At 39.4% G+C, this 9,656-nt stretch overlaps 32 non-coding genes across 32 annotated transcripts; all 32 read left to right on the top strand.

Moving 5' to 3' along the window:
- Positions 1–181: 181 nt before the first annotated feature.
- TRNAL-AAG (transfer RNA leucine (anticodon AAG)) lies at positions 182–263 on the top strand. Its single transcript has one exon. It is a non-coding gene; the product is annotated as a tRNA-Leu (tRNA).
- A 245-nt stretch (positions 264–508) lies between these two features.
- Positions 509–588, top strand: TRNAL-UAG (transfer RNA leucine (anticodon UAG)). The gene has a single exon. It is a non-coding gene; the product is annotated as a tRNA-Leu (tRNA).
- Positions 589–776: 188 nt separating this feature from the next.
- On the top strand, positions 777–857 carry TRNAL-AAG (transfer RNA leucine (anticodon AAG)). Its single transcript has one exon. It is a non-coding gene; the product is annotated as a tRNA-Leu (tRNA).
- A 243-nt stretch (positions 858–1,100) lies between these two features.
- Positions 1,101–1,180, top strand: TRNAL-UAG (transfer RNA leucine (anticodon UAG)). Its single transcript has one exon. It is a non-coding gene; the product is annotated as a tRNA-Leu (tRNA).
- Positions 1,181–1,366: 186 nt separating this feature from the next.
- On the top strand, positions 1,367–1,450 carry TRNAL-AAG (transfer RNA leucine (anticodon AAG)). The gene has a single exon. It is a non-coding gene; the product is annotated as a tRNA-Leu (tRNA).
- A 244-nt stretch (positions 1,451–1,694) lies between these two features.
- Positions 1,695–1,774, top strand: TRNAL-UAG (transfer RNA leucine (anticodon UAG)). The gene has a single exon. It is a non-coding gene; the product is annotated as a tRNA-Leu (tRNA).
- Positions 1,775–1,962: 188 nt separating this feature from the next.
- TRNAL-AAG (transfer RNA leucine (anticodon AAG)) lies at positions 1,963–2,044 on the top strand. The gene has a single exon. It is a non-coding gene; the product is annotated as a tRNA-Leu (tRNA).
- A 246-nt stretch (positions 2,045–2,290) lies between these two features.
- On the top strand, positions 2,291–2,370 carry TRNAL-UAG (transfer RNA leucine (anticodon UAG)). Its single transcript has one exon. It is a non-coding gene; the product is annotated as a tRNA-Leu (tRNA).
- Positions 2,371–2,558: 188 nt separating this feature from the next.
- TRNAL-AAG (transfer RNA leucine (anticodon AAG)) lies at positions 2,559–2,640 on the top strand. Its single transcript has one exon. It is a non-coding gene; the product is annotated as a tRNA-Leu (tRNA).
- Positions 2,641–2,884: 244 nt separating this feature from the next.
- TRNAL-UAG (transfer RNA leucine (anticodon UAG)) lies at positions 2,885–2,964 on the top strand. Its single transcript has one exon. It is a non-coding gene; the product is annotated as a tRNA-Leu (tRNA).
- A 188-nt stretch (positions 2,965–3,152) lies between these two features.
- Positions 3,153–3,234, top strand: TRNAL-AAG (transfer RNA leucine (anticodon AAG)). The gene has a single exon. It is a non-coding gene; the product is annotated as a tRNA-Leu (tRNA).
- A 244-nt stretch (positions 3,235–3,478) lies between these two features.
- Positions 3,479–3,558, top strand: TRNAL-UAG (transfer RNA leucine (anticodon UAG)). The gene has a single exon. It is a non-coding gene; the product is annotated as a tRNA-Leu (tRNA).
- Positions 3,559–3,746: 188 nt separating this feature from the next.
- Positions 3,747–3,828, top strand: TRNAL-AAG (transfer RNA leucine (anticodon AAG)). The gene has a single exon. It is a non-coding gene; the product is annotated as a tRNA-Leu (tRNA).
- A 244-nt stretch (positions 3,829–4,072) lies between these two features.
- On the top strand, positions 4,073–4,152 carry TRNAL-UAG (transfer RNA leucine (anticodon UAG)). The gene has a single exon. It is a non-coding gene; the product is annotated as a tRNA-Leu (tRNA).
- Positions 4,153–4,340: 188 nt separating this feature from the next.
- TRNAL-AAG (transfer RNA leucine (anticodon AAG)) lies at positions 4,341–4,422 on the top strand. Its single transcript has one exon. It is a non-coding gene; the product is annotated as a tRNA-Leu (tRNA).
- A 244-nt stretch (positions 4,423–4,666) lies between these two features.
- Positions 4,667–4,746, top strand: TRNAL-UAG (transfer RNA leucine (anticodon UAG)). Its single transcript has one exon. It is a non-coding gene; the product is annotated as a tRNA-Leu (tRNA).
- A 188-nt stretch (positions 4,747–4,934) lies between these two features.
- TRNAL-AAG (transfer RNA leucine (anticodon AAG)) lies at positions 4,935–5,016 on the top strand. Its single transcript has one exon. It is a non-coding gene; the product is annotated as a tRNA-Leu (tRNA).
- Positions 5,017–5,260: 244 nt separating this feature from the next.
- TRNAL-UAG (transfer RNA leucine (anticodon UAG)) lies at positions 5,261–5,340 on the top strand. Its single transcript has one exon. It is a non-coding gene; the product is annotated as a tRNA-Leu (tRNA).
- A 188-nt stretch (positions 5,341–5,528) lies between these two features.
- On the top strand, positions 5,529–5,610 carry TRNAL-AAG (transfer RNA leucine (anticodon AAG)). The gene has a single exon. It is a non-coding gene; the product is annotated as a tRNA-Leu (tRNA).
- A 244-nt stretch (positions 5,611–5,854) lies between these two features.
- TRNAL-UAG (transfer RNA leucine (anticodon UAG)) lies at positions 5,855–5,934 on the top strand. The gene has a single exon. It is a non-coding gene; the product is annotated as a tRNA-Leu (tRNA).
- Positions 5,935–6,122: 188 nt separating this feature from the next.
- TRNAL-AAG (transfer RNA leucine (anticodon AAG)) lies at positions 6,123–6,204 on the top strand. Its single transcript has one exon. It is a non-coding gene; the product is annotated as a tRNA-Leu (tRNA).
- Positions 6,205–6,448: 244 nt separating this feature from the next.
- On the top strand, positions 6,449–6,528 carry TRNAL-UAG (transfer RNA leucine (anticodon UAG)). Its single transcript has one exon. It is a non-coding gene; the product is annotated as a tRNA-Leu (tRNA).
- Positions 6,529–6,716: 188 nt separating this feature from the next.
- TRNAL-AAG (transfer RNA leucine (anticodon AAG)) lies at positions 6,717–6,798 on the top strand. Its single transcript has one exon. It is a non-coding gene; the product is annotated as a tRNA-Leu (tRNA).
- Positions 6,799–7,042: 244 nt separating this feature from the next.
- TRNAL-UAG (transfer RNA leucine (anticodon UAG)) lies at positions 7,043–7,122 on the top strand. Its single transcript has one exon. It is a non-coding gene; the product is annotated as a tRNA-Leu (tRNA).
- A 188-nt stretch (positions 7,123–7,310) lies between these two features.
- Positions 7,311–7,392, top strand: TRNAL-AAG (transfer RNA leucine (anticodon AAG)). The gene has a single exon. It is a non-coding gene; the product is annotated as a tRNA-Leu (tRNA).
- A 244-nt stretch (positions 7,393–7,636) lies between these two features.
- Positions 7,637–7,716, top strand: TRNAL-UAG (transfer RNA leucine (anticodon UAG)). Its single transcript has one exon. It is a non-coding gene; the product is annotated as a tRNA-Leu (tRNA).
- A 188-nt stretch (positions 7,717–7,904) lies between these two features.
- Positions 7,905–7,986, top strand: TRNAL-AAG (transfer RNA leucine (anticodon AAG)). Its single transcript has one exon. It is a non-coding gene; the product is annotated as a tRNA-Leu (tRNA).
- A 244-nt stretch (positions 7,987–8,230) lies between these two features.
- On the top strand, positions 8,231–8,310 carry TRNAL-UAG (transfer RNA leucine (anticodon UAG)). Its single transcript has one exon. It is a non-coding gene; the product is annotated as a tRNA-Leu (tRNA).
- A 188-nt stretch (positions 8,311–8,498) lies between these two features.
- TRNAL-AAG (transfer RNA leucine (anticodon AAG)) lies at positions 8,499–8,580 on the top strand. The gene has a single exon. It is a non-coding gene; the product is annotated as a tRNA-Leu (tRNA).
- A 244-nt stretch (positions 8,581–8,824) lies between these two features.
- TRNAL-UAG (transfer RNA leucine (anticodon UAG)) lies at positions 8,825–8,904 on the top strand. Its single transcript has one exon. It is a non-coding gene; the product is annotated as a tRNA-Leu (tRNA).
- A 188-nt stretch (positions 8,905–9,092) lies between these two features.
- On the top strand, positions 9,093–9,174 carry TRNAL-AAG (transfer RNA leucine (anticodon AAG)). The gene has a single exon. It is a non-coding gene; the product is annotated as a tRNA-Leu (tRNA).
- Positions 9,175–9,418: 244 nt separating this feature from the next.
- TRNAL-UAG (transfer RNA leucine (anticodon UAG)) lies at positions 9,419–9,498 on the top strand. The gene has a single exon. It is a non-coding gene; the product is annotated as a tRNA-Leu (tRNA).
- The last annotated feature ends 158 nt before the right edge of the window (positions 9,499–9,656 follow it).

Below are 9,656 nucleotides of genomic sequence, written 5' to 3'. Positions count from 1 at the left end.
ACTTTTGGTTCCCAAACATTTTGCAAAAAACATGTAATTACGGAGAAAAAAAATGCAAGTACTTCATAAAAAATAAATGCTTTATGTTGGATAATAATTCTTTTTAATAAAAGCGCTGATCCGAATTCGTTATTTCACAGACGGAAAGCTGTAAAAAGAGGGGGGGAATTCGTGCGTTATCGGTAGCGTGGCCGAGCGGTCTAAGGCGCTGGTTTAAGGCACCAGTCTCTTCGGAGGCGTGGGTTCGAATCCCACCGCTGCCAGGGAGCTTTTTAAGTATACTGAGAAAAAAAAACTTAGAGTATTTTGCCCTCAAGCAGATTTACAATGAATCTATCGTAAACATTTTTTTTATTTTTTATATCATGACATATTTATCCGGTATTTTGACGGCGGTTCGCATACTTTCGAATAAAGAGAGTCTAAAGTATTTGAAAAAACTTAGAGTCCGAGCAAGAATTAACTGCATTATTTGTAAAAAAAAGTTTTCAACACTTGGTTGAAATGAGGTAGCGTGGCCGAGTGGTCTAAGGCGCTGGTTTTAGGCACCAGTCTCTCGAGGCGTGGGTTCGAATCCCACCGCTGCCAATATTGTACTTTTGGTTCCCAAACATTTTGCAAAAAACATGTAATTACGGAGAAAAAAAATGCAAGTACTTCATAAAAAATAAATGCTTTATGTTGGATAATAATTCTTTTTAATAAAAGCGCTGATCCGAATTCGTTATTTCACAGACGGAAAGCTGTAAAAAGAGGGGGGGAATTCGTGCGTTATCGGTAGCGTGGCCGAGCGGTCTAAGGCGCTGGTTTAAGGCACCAGTCTCTTCGGAGGCGTGGGTTCGAATCCACCGCTGCCAGGGAGCTTTTTAAGTATACTGAGAAAAAAAAACTTAGAGTATTTTGCCCTCAAGCAGATTTACAATGAATCTATCGTAAACATTTTTTTTTTTTTATATCATGACATATTTATCCGGTATTTTGACGGCGGTTCGCATACTTTCGAATAAAGAGAGTCTAAAGTATTTGAAAAAACTTAGAGTCCGAGCAAGAATTAACTGCATTATTTGTAAAAAAAAGTTTTCAACACTTGGTTGAAATGAGGTAGCGTGGCCGAGTGGTCTAAGGCGCTGGTTTTAGGCACCAGTCTCTCGAGGCGTGGGTTCGAATCCCACCGCTGCCAATATTGTACTTTTGGTTCCCAAACATTTTGCAAAAAACATGTAATTACTGAGAAAAAAAATGCAAGTACTTCATAAAAAATAAATGCTTTATGTTGGATATAATTCTTTTTAATAAAAGCGCTGATCCGAATTCGTTATTTCACAGACGGAAAGCTGTAAAAAGAGGGGGGAATTCGTGCGTTATCGGTAGCGTGGCCGAGCGGGTCTAAGGCGCCTGGTTTAAGGCACCAGTCTCTTCGGAGGCGTGGGTTCGAATCCCACCGCTGCCAGGGAGCTTTTTAAGTATACTGAGAAAAAAAAACTTAGAGTATTTGCCCTCAAGCAGATTTACAATGAATCTATCGTAAACATTTTTTTTTTTTTTATATCATCTGACATATTTATCCGGTATTTTGACGGCGGTTCGCATACTTTCGAATAAAGAGAGTCTAAAGTATTTGAAAAAACTTAGAGTCCGAGCAAGAATTAACTGCATTATTTGTAAAAAAAAGTTTCAACACTTGGTTGAAATGAGGTAGCGTGGCCGAGTGGTCTAAGGCGCTGGTTTTAGGCACCAGTCTCTCGAGGCGTGGGTTCGAATCCCACCGCTGCCAATATTGTACTTTTGGTTCCCAAACATTTTGCAAAAAACATGTAATTACGGAGAAAAAAAATGCAAGTACTTCATAAAAAATAAATGCTTTATGTTGGATAATAATTCTTTTTAATAAAAGCGCTGATCCGAATTCGTTATTTCACAGACGGAAAGCTGTAAAAAGAGGGGGGGAATTCGTGCGTTATCGGTAGCGTGGCCGAGCGGTCTAAGGCGCTGGTTTAAGGCACCAGTCTCTTCGGAGGCGTGGGTTCGAATCCCACCGCTGCCAGGGAGCTTTTTAAGTATACTGAGAAAAAAAAAACTTAGAGTATTTTGCCCTCAAGCAGATTTACAATGAATCTATCGTAAACATTTTTTTTTTTTTATATCATGACATATTTATCCGGTATTTTGACGGCGGTTCGCATACTTTCGAATAAAGAGAGTCTAAAGTATTTGAAAAAACTTAGAGTCCGAGCAAGAATTAACTGCATTATTTGTAAAAAAAAAAGTTTTCAACACTTGGTTGAAATGAGGTAGCGTGGCCGAGTGGTCTAAGGCGCTGGTTTTAGGCACCAGTCTCTCGAGGCGTGGGTTCGAATCCCACCGCTGCCAATATTGTACTTTTGGTTCCCAAACATTTTGCAAAAAACATGTAATTACGGAGAAAAAAAATGCAAGTACTTCATAAAAAATAAATGCTTTATGTTGGATAATAATTCTTTTTAATAAAAGCGCTGATCCGAATTCGTTATTTCACAGACGGAAAGCTGTAAAAAGAGGGGGGGAATTCGTGCGTTATCGGTAGCGTGGCCGAGCGGTCTAAGGCGCTGGTTTAAGGCACCAGTCTCTTCGGAGGCGTGGGTTCGAATCCCACCGCTGCCAGGGAGCTTTTTAAGTATACTGAGAAAAAAAAACTTAGAGTATTTTGCCCTCAAGCAGATTTACAATGAATCTATCGTAAACATTTTTTTTTTTTTTATATCATGACATATTTATCCGGTATTTTGACGGCGGTTCGCATACTTTCGAATAAAGAGAGTCTAAAGTATTTGAAAAAACTTAGAGTCCGAGCAAGAATTAACTGCATTATTTGTAAAAAAAAGTTTTCAACACTTGGTTGAAATGAGGTAGCGTGGCCGAGTGGTCTAAGGCGCTGGTTTTAGGCACCAGTCTCTCGAGGCGTGGGTTCGAATCCCACCGCTGCCAATATTGTACTTTTGGTTCCCAAACATTTTGCAAAAAACATGTAATTACGGAGAAAAAAAATGCAAGTACTTCATAAAAAATAAATGCTTTATGTTGGATAATAATTCTTTTTAATAAAAGCGCTGATCCGAATTCGTTATTTCACAGACGGAAAGCTGTAAAAAGAGGGGGGGAATTCGTGCGTTATCGGTAGCGTGGCCGAGCGGTCTAAGGCGCTGGTTTAAGGCACCAGTCTCTTCGGAGGCGTGGGTTCGAATCCCACCGCTGCCAGGGAGCTTTTTAAGTATACTGAGAAAAAAAAACTTAGAGTATTTTGCCCTCAAGCAGATTTACAATGAATCTATCGTAAACATTTTTTTTTTTTTTATATCATGACATATTTATCCGGTATTTTGACGGCGGTTCGCATACTTTCGAATAAAGAGAGTCTAAAGTATTTGAAAAAACTTAGAGTCCGAGCAAGAATTAACTGCATTATTTGTAAAAAAAAGTTTTCAACACTTGGTTGAAATGAGGTAGCGTGGCCGAGTGGTCTAAGGCGCTGGTTTTAGGCACCAGTCTCTCGAGGCGTGGGTTCGAATCCCACCGCTGCCAATATTGTACTTTTGGTTCCCAAACATTTTGCAAAAAACATGTAATTACGGAGAAAAAAAATGCAAGTACTTCATAAAAAATAAATGCTTTATGTTGGATAATAATTCTTTTTAATAAAAGCGCTGATCCGAATTCGTTATTTCACAGACGGAAAGCTGTAAAAAGAGGGGGGGAATTCGTGCGTTATCGGTAGCGTGGCCGAGCGGTCTAAGGCGCTGGTTTAAGGCACCAGTCTCTTCGGAGGCGTGGGTTCGAATCCCACCGCTGCCAGGGAGCTTTTTAAGTATACTGAGAAAAAAAAACTTAGAGTATTTTGCCCTCAAGCAGATTTACAATGAATCTATCGTAAACATTTTTTTTTTTTTTATATCATGACATATTTATCCGGTATTTTGACGGCGGTTCGCATACTTTCGAATAAAGAGAGTCTAAAGTATTTGAAAAAACTTAGAGTCCGAGCAAGAATTAACTGCATTATTTGTAAAAAAAAGTTTTCAACACTTGGTTGAAATGAGGTAGCGTGGCCGAGTGGTCTAAGGCGCTGGTTTTAGGCACCAGTCTCTCGAGGCGTGGGTTCGAATCCCACCGCTGCCAATATTGTACTTTTGGTTCCCAAACATTTTGCAAAAAACATGTAATTACGGAGAAAAAAAATGCAAGTACTTCATAAAAAATAAATGCTTTATGTTGGATAATAATTCTTTTTAATAAAAGCGCTGATCCGAATTCGTTATTTCACAGACGGAAAGCTGTAAAAAGAGGGGGGGAATTCGTGCGTTATCGGTAGCGTGGCCGAGCGGTCTAAGGCGCTGGTTTAAGGCACCAGTCTCTTCGGAGGCGTGGGTTCGAATCCCACCGCTGCCAGGGAGCTTTTTAAGTATACTGAGAAAAAAAAACTTAGAGTATTTTGCCCTCAAGCAGATTTACAATGAATCTATCGTAAACATTTTTTTTTTTTTTATATCATGACATATTTATCCGGTATTTTGACGGCGGTTCGCATACTTTCGAATAAAGAGAGTCTAAAGTATTTGAAAAAACTTAGAGTCCGAGCAAGAATTAACTGCATTATTTGTAAAAAAAAGTTTTCAACACTTGGTTGAAATGAGGTAGCGTGGCCGAGTGGTCTAAGGCGCTGGTTTTAGGCACCAGTCTCTCGAGGCGTGGGTTCGAATCCCACCGCTGCCAATATTGTACTTTTGGTTCCCAAACATTTTGCAAAAAACATGTAATTACGGAGAAAAAAAATGCAAGTACTTCATAAAAAATAAATGCTTTATGTTGGATAATAATTCTTTTTAATAAAAGCGCTGATCCGAATTCGTTATTTCACAGACGGAAAGCTGTAAAAAGAGGGGGGGAATTCGTGCGTTATCGGTAGCGTGGCCGAGCGGTCTAAGGCGCTGGTTTAAGGCACCAGTCTCTTCGGAGGCGTGGGTTCGAATCCCACCGCTGCCAGGGAGCTTTTTAAGTATACTGAGAAAAAAAAACTTAGAGTATTTTGCCCTCAAGCAGATTTACAATGAATCTATCGTAAACATTTTTTTTTTTTTTATATCATGACATATTTATCCGGTATTTTGACGGCGGTTCGCATACTTTCGAATAAAGAGAGTCTAAAGTATTTGAAAAAACTTAGAGTCCGAGCAAGAATTAACTGCATTATTTGTAAAAAAAAGTTTTCAACACTTGGTTGAAATGAGGTAGCGTGGCCGAGTGGTCTAAGGCGCTGGTTTTAGGCACCAGTCTCTCGAGGCGTGGGTTCGAATCCCACCGCTGCCAATATTGTACTTTTGGTTCCCAAACATTTTGCAAAAAACATGTAATTACGGAGAAAAAAAATGCAAGTACTTCATAAAAAATAAATGCTTTATGTTGGATAATAATTCTTTTTAATAAAAGCGCTGATCCGAATTCGTTATTTCACAGACGGAAAGCTGTAAAAAGAGGGGGGGAATTCGTGCGTTATCGGTAGCGTGGCCGAGCGGTCTAAGGCGCTGGTTTAAGGCACCAGTCTCTTCGGAGGCGTGGGTTCGAATCCCACCGCTGCCAGGGAGCTTTTTAAGTATACTGAGAAAAAAAAACTTAGAGTATTTTGCCCTCAAGCAGATTTACAATGAATCTATCGTAAACATTTTTTTTTTTTTTATATCATGACATATTTATCCGGTATTTTGACGGCGGTTCGCATACTTTCGAATAAAGAGAGTCTAAAGTATTTGAAAAAACTTAGAGTCCGAGCAAGAATTAACTGCATTATTTGTAAAAAAAAGTTTTCAACACTTGGTTGAAATGAGGTAGCGTGGCCGAGTGGTCTAAGGCGCTGGTTTTAGGCACCAGTCTCTCGAGGCGTGGGTTCGAATCCCACCGCTGCCAATATTGTACTTTTGGTTCCCAAACATTTTGCAAAAAACATGTAATTACGGAGAAAAAAAATGCAAGTACTTCATAAAAAATAAATGCTTTATGTTGGATAATAATTCTTTTTAATAAAAGCGCTGATCCGAATTCGTTATTTCACAGACGGAAAGCTGTAAAAAGAGGGGGGGAATTCGTGCGTTATCGGTAGCGTGGCCGAGCGGTCTAAGGCGCTGGTTTAAGGCACCAGTCTCTTCGGAGGCGTGGGTTCGAATCCCACCGCTGCCAGGGAGCTTTTTAAGTATACTGAGAAAAAAAAACTTAGAGTATTTTGCCCTCAAGCAGATTTACAATGAATCTATCGTAAACATTTTTTTTTTTTTTATATCATGACATATTTATCCGGTATTTTGACGGCGGTTCGCATACTTTCGAATAAAGAGAGTCTAAAGTATTTGAAAAAACTTAGAGTCCGAGCAAGAATTAACTGCATTATTTGTAAAAAAAAGTTTTCAACACTTGGTTGAAATGAGGTAGCGTGGCCGAGTGGTCTAAGGCGCTGGTTTTAGGCACCAGTCTCTCGAGGCGTGGGTTCGAATCCCACCGCTGCCAATATTGTACTTTTGGTTCCCAAACATTTTGCAAAAAACATGTAATTACGGAGAAAAAAAATGCAAGTACTTCATAAAAAATAAATGCTTTATGTTGGATAATAATTCTTTTTAATAAAAGCGCTGATCCGAATTCGTTATTTCACAGACGGAAAGCTGTAAAAAGAGGGGGGGAATTCGTGCGTTATCGGTAGCGTGGCCGAGCGGTCTAAGGCGCTGGTTTAAGGCACCAGTCTCTTCGGAGGCGTGGGTTCGAATCCCACCGCTGCCAGGGAGCTTTTTAAGTATACTGAGAAAAAAAAACTTAGAGTATTTTGCCCTCAAGCAGATTTACAATGAATCTATCGTAAACATTTTTTTTTTTTTTATATCATGACATATTTATCCGGTATTTTGACGGCGGTTCGCATACTTTCGAATAAAGAGAGTCTAAAGTATTTGAAAAAACTTAGAGTCCGAGCAAGAATTAACTGCATTATTTGTAAAAAAAAGTTTTCAACACTTGGTTGAAATGAGGTAGCGTGGCCGAGTGGTCTAAGGCGCTGGTTTTAGGCACCAGTCTCTCGAGGCGTGGGTTCGAATCCCACCGCTGCCAATATTGTACTTTTGGTTCCCAAACATTTTGCAAAAAACATGTAATTACGGAGAAAAAAAATGCAAGTACTTCATAAAAAATAAATGCTTTATGTTGGATAATAATTCTTTTTAATAAAAGCGCTGATCCGAATTCGTTATTTCACAGACGGAAAGCTGTAAAAAGAGGGGGGGAATTCGTGCGTTATCGGTAGCGTGGCCGAGCGGTCTAAGGCGCTGGTTTAAGGCACCAGTCTCTTCGGAGGCGTGGGTTCGAATCCCACCGCTGCCAGGGAGCTTTTTAAGTATACTGAGAAAAAAAAACTTAGAGTATTTTGCCCTCAAGCAGATTTACAATGAATCTATCGTAAACATTTTTTTTTTTTTTATATCATGACATATTTATCCGGTATTTTGACGGCGGTTCGCATACTTTCGAATAAAGAGAGTCTAAAGTATTTGAAAAAACTTAGAGTCCGAGCAAGAATTAACTGCATTATTTGTAAAAAAAAGTTTTCAACACTTGGTTGAAATGAGGTAGCGTGGCCGAGTGGTCTAAGGCGCTGGTTTTAGGCACCAGTCTCTCGAGGCGTGGGTTCGAATCCCACCGCTGCCAATATTGTACTTTTGGTTCCCAAACATTTTGCAAAAAACATGTAATTACGGAGAAAAAAAATGCAAGTACTTCATAAAAAATAAATGCTTTATGTTGGATAATAATTCTTTTTAATAAAAGCGCTGATCCGAATTCGTTATTTCACAGACGGAAAGCTGTAAAAAGAGGGGGGGAATTCGTGCGTTATCGGTAGCGTGGCCGAGCGGTCTAAGGCGCTGGTTTAAGGCACCAGTCTCTTCGGAGGCGTGGGTTCGAATCCCACCGCTGCCAGGGAGCTTTTTAAGTATACTGAGAAAAAAAAACTTAGAGTATTTTGCCCTCAAGCAGATTTACAATGAATCTATCGTAAACATTTTTTTTTTTTTTATATCATGACATATTTATCCGGTATTTTGACGGCGGTTCGCATACTTTCGAATAAAGAGAGTCTAAAGTATTTGAAAAAACTTAGAGTCCGAGCAAGAATTAACTGCATTATTTGTAAAAAAAAGTTTTCAACACTTGGTTGAAATGAGGTAGCGTGGCCGAGTGGTCTAAGGCGCTGGTTTTAGGCACCAGTCTCTCGAGGCGTGGGTTCGAATCCCACCGCTGCCAATATTGTACTTTTGGTTCCCAAACATTTTGCAAAAAACATGTAATTACGGAGAAAAAAAATGCAAGTACTTCATAAAAAATAAATGCTTTATGTTGGATAATAATTCTTTTTAATAAAAGCGCTGATCCGAATTCGTTATTTCACAGACGGAAAGCTGTAAAAAGAGGGGGGGAATTCGTGCGTTATCGGTAGCGTGGCCGAGCGGTCTAAGGCGCTGGTTTAAGGCACCAGTCTCTTCGGAGGCGTGGGTTCGAATCCCACCGCTGCCAGGGAGCTTTTTAAGTATACTGAGAAAAAAAAACTTAGAGTATTTTGCCCTCAAGCAGATTTACAATGAATCTATCGTAAACATTTTTTTTTTTTTTATATCATGACATATTTATCCGGTATTTTGACGGCGGTTCGCATACTTTCGAATAAAGAGAGTCTAAAGTATTTGAAAAAACTTAGAGTCCGAGCAAGAATTAACTGCATTATTTGTAAAAAAAAGTTTTCAACACTTGGTTGAAATGAGGTAGCGTGGCCGAGTGGTCTAAGGCGCTGGTTTTAGGCACCAGTCTCTCGAGGCGTGGGTTCGAATCCCACCGCTGCCAATATTGTACTTTTGGTTCCCAAACATTTTGCAAAAAACATGTAATTACGGAGAAAAAAAATGCAAGTACTTCATAAAAAATAAATGCTTTATGTTGGATAATAATTCTTTTTAATAAAAGCGCTGATCCGAATTCGTTATTTCACAGACGGAAAGCTGTAAAAAGAGGGGGGGAATTCGTGCGTTATCGGTAGCGTGGCCGAGCGGTCTAAGGCGCTGGTTTAAGGCACCAGTCTCTTCGGAGGCGTGGGTTCGAATCCCACCGCTGCCAGGGAGCTTTTTAAGTATACTGAGAAAAAAAAACTTAGAGTATTTTGCCCTCAAGCAGATTTACAATGAATCTATCGTAAACATTTTTTTTTTTTTTATATCATGACATATTTATCCGGTATTTTGACGGCGGTTCGCATACTTTCGAATAAAGAGAGTCTAAAGTATTTGAAAAAACTTAGAGTCCGAGCAAGAATTAACTGCATTATTTGTAAAAAAAAGTTTTCAACACTTGGTTGAAATGAGGTAGCGTGGCCGAGTGGTCTAAGGCGCTGGTTTTAGGCACCAGTCTCTCGAGGCGTGGGTTCGAATCCCACCGCTGCCAATATTGTACTTTTGGTTCCCAAACATTTTGCAAAAAACATGTAATTACGGAGAAAAAAAATGCAAGTACTTCATAAAAAATAAATGCTTTATGTTGGATAATAATTCTTTTTAATAAAAGCGCTGATCCGAATTCGTTATTTCACAGACGGAAAGCTG

The sequence above is a fragment of the Parasteatoda tepidariorum genome, chromosome 11, assembly GCF_982258835.1.
Source record: "Parasteatoda tepidariorum strain Cologne lab strain chromosome 11, Ptep-v5.0, whole genome shotgun sequence".
Taxonomy (NCBI): Eukaryota; Metazoa; Arthropoda; class Arachnida; order Araneae; family Theridiidae; genus Parasteatoda; species Parasteatoda tepidariorum.
Note: the sequence above shows the minus strand (reverse complement) of the source record. Positions and strands in the feature narration are given on the sequence as shown.